Consider the following 6,629-nt stretch of genomic DNA (forward strand, 5'->3'; position numbering starts at 1 on the left):
TCATAACCACAAGGAGAGTACCTCCCCAAGGGGGATATTATATACAGATACTCAGGCTGGGCAGGGCCTCTGAGGTCTTGAGCAGCACCAGCCTCATCTCCCTGGGGAAGAAACAAAGCTGGGATTGTGAGGCCACACTGCAAAGCCACACGGCACCTCATGGGCAGAGCTGGTTCCCAACCCGGCTACGTGGGCCACTACTGTTCACCACACCAGCCTTGCCCACTGTGAAACATCTTTGGATTTGTAGCCGGGCGCGGTGGCTCAAGCCTGTAATCCCAGCACTTTGGGAGGCCGAGGCGGGCGGATCACAAGGTCAGGAGATCGAGACCACAGTGAAACCCCGTCGCCACTAAAAATACAAAAAATTAGCCGGGCGCGGTGGCGGGCGCCTGTAGTCCCAGCTACTCAGGAGGCTGAGGCAGGAGAATGGCGGGAACCCGGGAGGCGGAGCTTGCAGTGAGCCGAGATCGCGCCACTGCACTCCAGCCTGGGCAACAGCGTGAGACTCCGTCTCAGAAAAAAAAAAAAAAAAAAAAAAAAAAGAAACATCTTTGGATTTGTAAAAGGTCTTTTCCTAAACCTTTTCCATTGGAGTTTGACACCCCTTCAACCTCAGCCCTCGGAAGATCATCCTCCTCTGCATGAGTCTAAACACAGAACTTGTGAGCTGGTCTCTGAGGCTCTACGGGTCCCACTCCTTCCACTGCATTCTTGGTAATCACTCCTCTGAAACTGAACCTGGGGTTCTCTGGCCAGGGCGATGAAACTGCCCTATGCCTTGACTTCCCCATCCCAGCAATGCACCTGGGATGTGCCATGCTATTCCTCAATGACAACCTGGGATTGCCTTCACCAGGGAAGCATCAGGACTATTTTGTCAGTGTCCTAAAGTTTGGCCTGTCAGGGATGGCCACACTGAACACAGAGATGGCTCCCAGCTGCTCCGTAAAGAGTGTGTCTTTGTTCTTTCTACTGTCTTCACCCTCGTCACTGAATGCCCATCGCCGATAGCATGCAAGTGTGATCTTCAGCATTATTCACAATTTCACAAACACTTTAGGTGACTCAGTCCTCACAAATAGGTTTTTATGGCTGGTAGGAGCACTGGATTTCTGATACTTGAGAGTCATATAAATTTCATTACTGTGTATACACAAGGAAGACCATGATCCTGAGGAAGAAATGTGGTCTTTTGATACCTTTATATATGAAGCAATGATTTTAAGCCCTTATCGAATTGTCCCCATGGTAAATAGGATTATCATTTGTGTGCCTTTCTCTGTGTGTATATTTTACCCTAAACATGTGTGTGAGCATCCATTTCTGTGTCTATTTATGCGTGTGTTTGCATATGTGTATGTATTTGAGCCAAAATATGATAAATGATAGATAAATTAATGACAGAATACTTGCAATTTAACTGAAACAATATACCACTATTATATCTTGAGTACTTTTTAAGCAGCAATATATGCTTACCTAAAACCCTCCTCAGCATTTAAAAGGAACAACCACAGAAAATTCTTTAAATGTCAAATTGAACAAAATGTTAAAGAGAATTGAGCACTACAAGGACCCGAAATCTGAGGCTGTAAAAATGCAGACAACCCTGAGCTGTGTCTTCGTAACCAGGGAGTGGTGATCAGCAGGAATGACAGTCATTTTCTGAACATTACTTAGGTCACATAATAGTAAGTTAATAAAAAGCTCTTAAAACGCATGGAAGATGAACAAATCAACAGCTAGACCTTTCTAATCTTGCTTTGGCATCAGTACGGAAGTGCTGTCTGCAACAGTGTGCTTGAGTGACTCGGGGCAAATAATGTACCCATCAACACCTAACATCCGTGGTGTCAGCAGGAACAAGCAGCATTAGCTCTAGGACCCATGACGGTGTGAGGCTAGTACTGGTCCCTGCCTCTTACTATTATAGAATCAAAGGAGGTTGGCGTCAGGGAAGAGAGGCACCCACGCTGTGCCTGACATCTGACGGTCATTCTGCCTCCCTGCTGTTGACGGAAATGAGTGGGCTCTGAGAGCTCCTCCTGAACTGGCCCTCAGGGGTCCATGAATATGAATCATTGCGCACCTCGTGTACTGCATGTGCTAAGTGCTCATGAAACATTTGTGGAATTAGCACAGCTGTCCAGGAGCTGACTCTATCCATTGATTGCTGTCTGAGAACGTTGTTTGTTCTTGGAAATAAAATCTATGTAATCTCACAGGTGGGTGTCTGTCTTGGGATATGTCATGGTTGCAGGAAGGATTAGGGTACGGCAGAGCTTTAGAAGGGAATCAAGGAACCATGTGGTCGGACTGCAATTGAACATGATAGTGAGGGAAAAGCCTAGAAGCAAGGCTCAATAACTGTCTTCAAGTATTTAAAGGGGCATGTGGGAAGGCAACAGCAGAACAGAATCTCAGGACACCTGTCCTATCCATGAGCAGGCATGCGGAGAGCTGGTCTGGAATGGAGATCATTTTCAGCTGAACAAAGAAACTTTCTGTGAGAAGAGTTTCTTATCTTTGGACTGAGCCCTTCAGAAGAATATTAAAGCAAAAGCTTGGTGATTAAACGAAGTGGGGTGTGGGCAGTAGTAGAACATCACAGTCTATGGCTTCAGAGTTAGGGTAGACTGAGTTTAAAGTCCTAAAGTGGACACGACAGTACTGCAGCCTCTTTCCAGATCATCCCTGAAGGACCGTGGTGAGGAAAGGCACTCCCAGGGGGCAGAACCTTGAACAGTGCCTGATCTGGTTATTTCTTTTTATCTCAGAGAAGCCAGCTACTGTTCAGCTCCTGCTGGATGAAGGTCTCACCCCACCATCTACAGAGCCCTCACTCTCATTCATCCAGTGAATGCTCCCTGCACATCCACCAGGAACCAGGTCCTGCCCCAGGCCCTCTCAACCCAACTGAACTTAGAGCCACCCAGAACCCCCAGAGGAGCCAAGACTACCAACAAAGGAGCTCTGCCCCAAAGGGCCTGGCAGCCACGATAACATTGTTGTTGGCTTATCTGCAGCCTGGGTGGATGGAGACCAGCGGTGCCCATGGTGGGAATCGAATATGGAGTGGTGGAGAATGGGCTTGACACAAATAAGAAACTTGTCCAAGTAGGAGGTCTCAAAACACTGTGCCCAAGCACCCTCCTCTCTCTGGGAGCCAGGGAAACTGGCACATCCCTCCAGGCCCAAGTCGTTGACTTCTAACTGCACAGACAGAAAACAGGGACTAAGATATTTTTGATGCCCCCCAAATACCACAAAGGAAGGGAGATGCTTTCCCAGATGCTTTCTCATTTAAACCTTCACAACAGCTCCGTAAGATAGATATGGTTCTCCTTATAGATGAGAAAACAAGGGCTTAGAGAGGTTGAGTGACTTACCCAAGGTCACACAGCTCTGGTGTGGCAAAACTAGGATGAGAGTAAGTTGGCACCAAGGCCCTGATGTAGATGACAAACAATTCTGTGCATTGTTACGTGTCATTGTAAGAAGCTGGGGGAAGGAGCGTGGCATGGTTTTTACTGACCTGGCTACTTAGTGGCTTGGCCCGTGTAAGTCTGGCTACCCAATCAGCTGAATGGAAAGCAATGGAGGAAAGCTGAGAAACTACGATGCCTGCAGGCCAGCGGCCTTCAGGAAGGTCACCCTCCACCTTTCCCTTTCCTAGCCAAGCCTGAACCTTTGTCTTCTCAACAGCAAAGCCACACTTTAGCCGGTGCCCCCGATCCCAAAGTCTTTCTGGAAGCTTCCAATGAGTGCTCACCAAAGCCATACTGTCTTCTGTGACTCTGGTCTGTTGCTGCCCTGGGCTTCCCTCTGTCACCTCCTCCAGGCCCCAGCACCCCTTCCCTCATCCCTTTGACATAGCTGAGGCCCCTCTTGGAAGCCTCCCAAAACGCAGCTGGGGAAATGATGAAACACAACACAAAAATTAACCTTGACCCTGGATACATCGCAGCTCCAGGATTCCACCAATCCTGATGCTCCAGGAACCCAACTCACCAACTTCCTTAAGAGACTCTGGCCGGCCCCCACTGTCTAATGATGGCCTGGTTGCCTTCCCCTGGGTGCTTTAGTGAGTGCTGGGCTGCCCTCCCAGGTCCTCTCAGGATGAGAACCTCATCTCCAGTGCCTGGCCAAGCCCGTCCCTGACTCACCCTGGGCCTGCTCCTGAGCCCCTACCCTCCAACAATGGTCGAGACCTTCATCCTGACTACAGGGCGACTCAACTCCTCCCTATGCAAAATCCTGCTGCCTTTGCTTCCTCACAGGACTTGATCCCAAAAGGACCCCCAGCTAACTTCCCACATACAAAGTTCCTCCTCCTCAAAGTCTTCTTCCCAAGAACGCTGCCTGCAACAGGAACTTTCACCACATCTCACCACATCCAGGGCCCCAAGGCTCCTGCAGTTCATGAGAATGGCAGGAATTGCATTTCTCCTCATTCCCAGAGCAATTCCCAGGGGCGGGCAAGGTGGGATGGTGGCTCCTCTCCCTCAATCTGTAAATATCAGGGTGTGCCCGTCCATTCGTGCTCACTCCCTTGGTGACCTCCTTCGGTGTGATGGTTGTCCACACACTGACCATTCCCAATTTCTGCCTCTGCCTGGACCTCTCCTCTGAACTTCCGACTCCTGTATCTGGCCGGGACATCTCCCCTCAGTTGTCTAACAGACACCTCAAGCTCTCTGTGTGTGTTCAACGCTGAACCCCTGGTCTCCACCCGCTTTCACTCCCCCTTTTCCTCATACCCCCATTCAATGTCAGCAAGTCATATCAGCCTGGGTCCCCTCCCAGTCTGCTTCCTTGCTCCCACTCGTGCCTGAGTCCCTAGCCCCCTTCACCTGGATTGCTGCAGTCACTTCCTCATGCGTCTGCTAGCTGTTGCCCTGGCCCTGACAAAGCCCATGCTCAACTCAGAACTCAGACTGATCTCTCTACACCTGTAAGTCAGCAGACAGCCCTCCTCTGCTCAACACCCTCCCTGGCTACAAAATCACTTGGACTGAAAGCCAAGTCCTTGCCATGCTCTGCTAGGGACACTCTGCACCCTTCCTGCCAATATGGCCTCTACCTGCTTCCCTTCAACCCTTTCCTCCAGCCCCACCAGCCTCCTCATCGTTCGCTGGTCACACCAAGCACATTCCCACCTCAGGACCTTCGCACTGGCTGTGCTGGTGACCTGGAATTCCCCTCCAGATCTCCACACAACCTGTTCCCTCACCACCTGCAGGCCTTTGCTTAAATGTCACTCTCCCAGGGAGGCTGTCCCTGGCCCCTATTTAAAATCGAACACCCTGCCGCCACCACCAATTCTCCAGTCTCAAATTTTCTTTCCTGCTTTTGTTTTTCTTCATGGCTCTTACTTCTATCCAACACATTAACTAACTTATTATGTGTTTTGTTCAACACCTGTCATAATCCGGATGTAGGCTACCAGATAAAAACCCAAAAAGCATATTTTTCTCTGTTTAGTTCCCTGCTGTATACTTAGCACTGTGAACAGGGCCTGGAAAATAATAGATGTTCTATAAATATGTGATGAATGAATAAATAAATAAATATACATTTTTTATTATTAGGCAGGGACTTCATCTTCCCATTGTCCTGGACTTCTAAACAGTTTTCTCCAAAGATATGCTTTGTTCCAACTGTGGTGAAACTGACAGAAAAAAAAAAAGGCCACTAGTAATTTTTAAATACCAGTTTGTCCCTCTTTCTAGACACTCACTTCTTCAAAAACAGGAATCCAGTCTGAGTGCCGCATTACAAGAATAGCAGGAAGGAGTTCAGTTTGACCATGTAGCTCAAAGACTTAATGAAGGATGCCTCCCTGGAAGCTGGGACTACAGGAAGCTCCATCCCGTGGCTGAAAAACTGACTGGTGATCGCTCCTGCTCCATCCGTGGCCTGGACTCTGAAAGACATTTCCCATGGAGCTTTTCTGTGGGTCAATGCAGATGCACCTGGGGGCTTCAGATTAAACCAACTAAAACAAGCTTCTGTGGTTCTGGCTGCTGTCCTCACTAGGCTAGAAAATGGGAGAGGTTTTCAATCGTGGCTCCTGGCAGGCAGGGAGAACAGAGTGGCTTATTTCCAGCAAAAGGCAAAGATGCTAATCTCATAATGCAGAAGGCTGCCTGCCAGCAATTGCACGCACATTGCACAGTCCCTCCGTTTCTCCCTTCCTTCCTACTAATCTGATCCATTTATCTACAAAACCAATTTGGAATTTTAAAAGGCCAGTCTATTTGGTCACTGAAATTTTCAAACACAAATTCAATTTGCTTTGCAAGGCACCACCAGCCTTCCCAGGCCACGGGACAACACTAACTTCCAGTCCTTGTGTTTGCAGAGGGTGTTTCTGTCATAAATGCTTCAGGATCCAGCCCATTGCATCTCTCTGCTATCTCAGCAAGAGGGGAGGCAAGTGAGGGAAGCCATCATTGCTGATGGTGAGCACTTGTTGACACCTCAGAATTTTTCTTGTTCTACTTCTTCACTGTGCACATGGGGAAACCAAGGTCAAGAGAAAGGAAGGGACTTGTCCAGGCTCCCATGGCAGTGAGTAGCAGACCATAGCCCAGGATTTCTTCCAGGACAAATATGCTTTGCAT

This window comes from Macaca mulatta, chromosome 2, assembly GCF_049350105.2.
Source record: "Macaca mulatta isolate MMU2019108-1 chromosome 2, T2T-MMU8v2.0, whole genome shotgun sequence".
NCBI lineage: Eukaryota > Metazoa > Chordata > Mammalia > Primates > Cercopithecidae > Macaca > Macaca mulatta.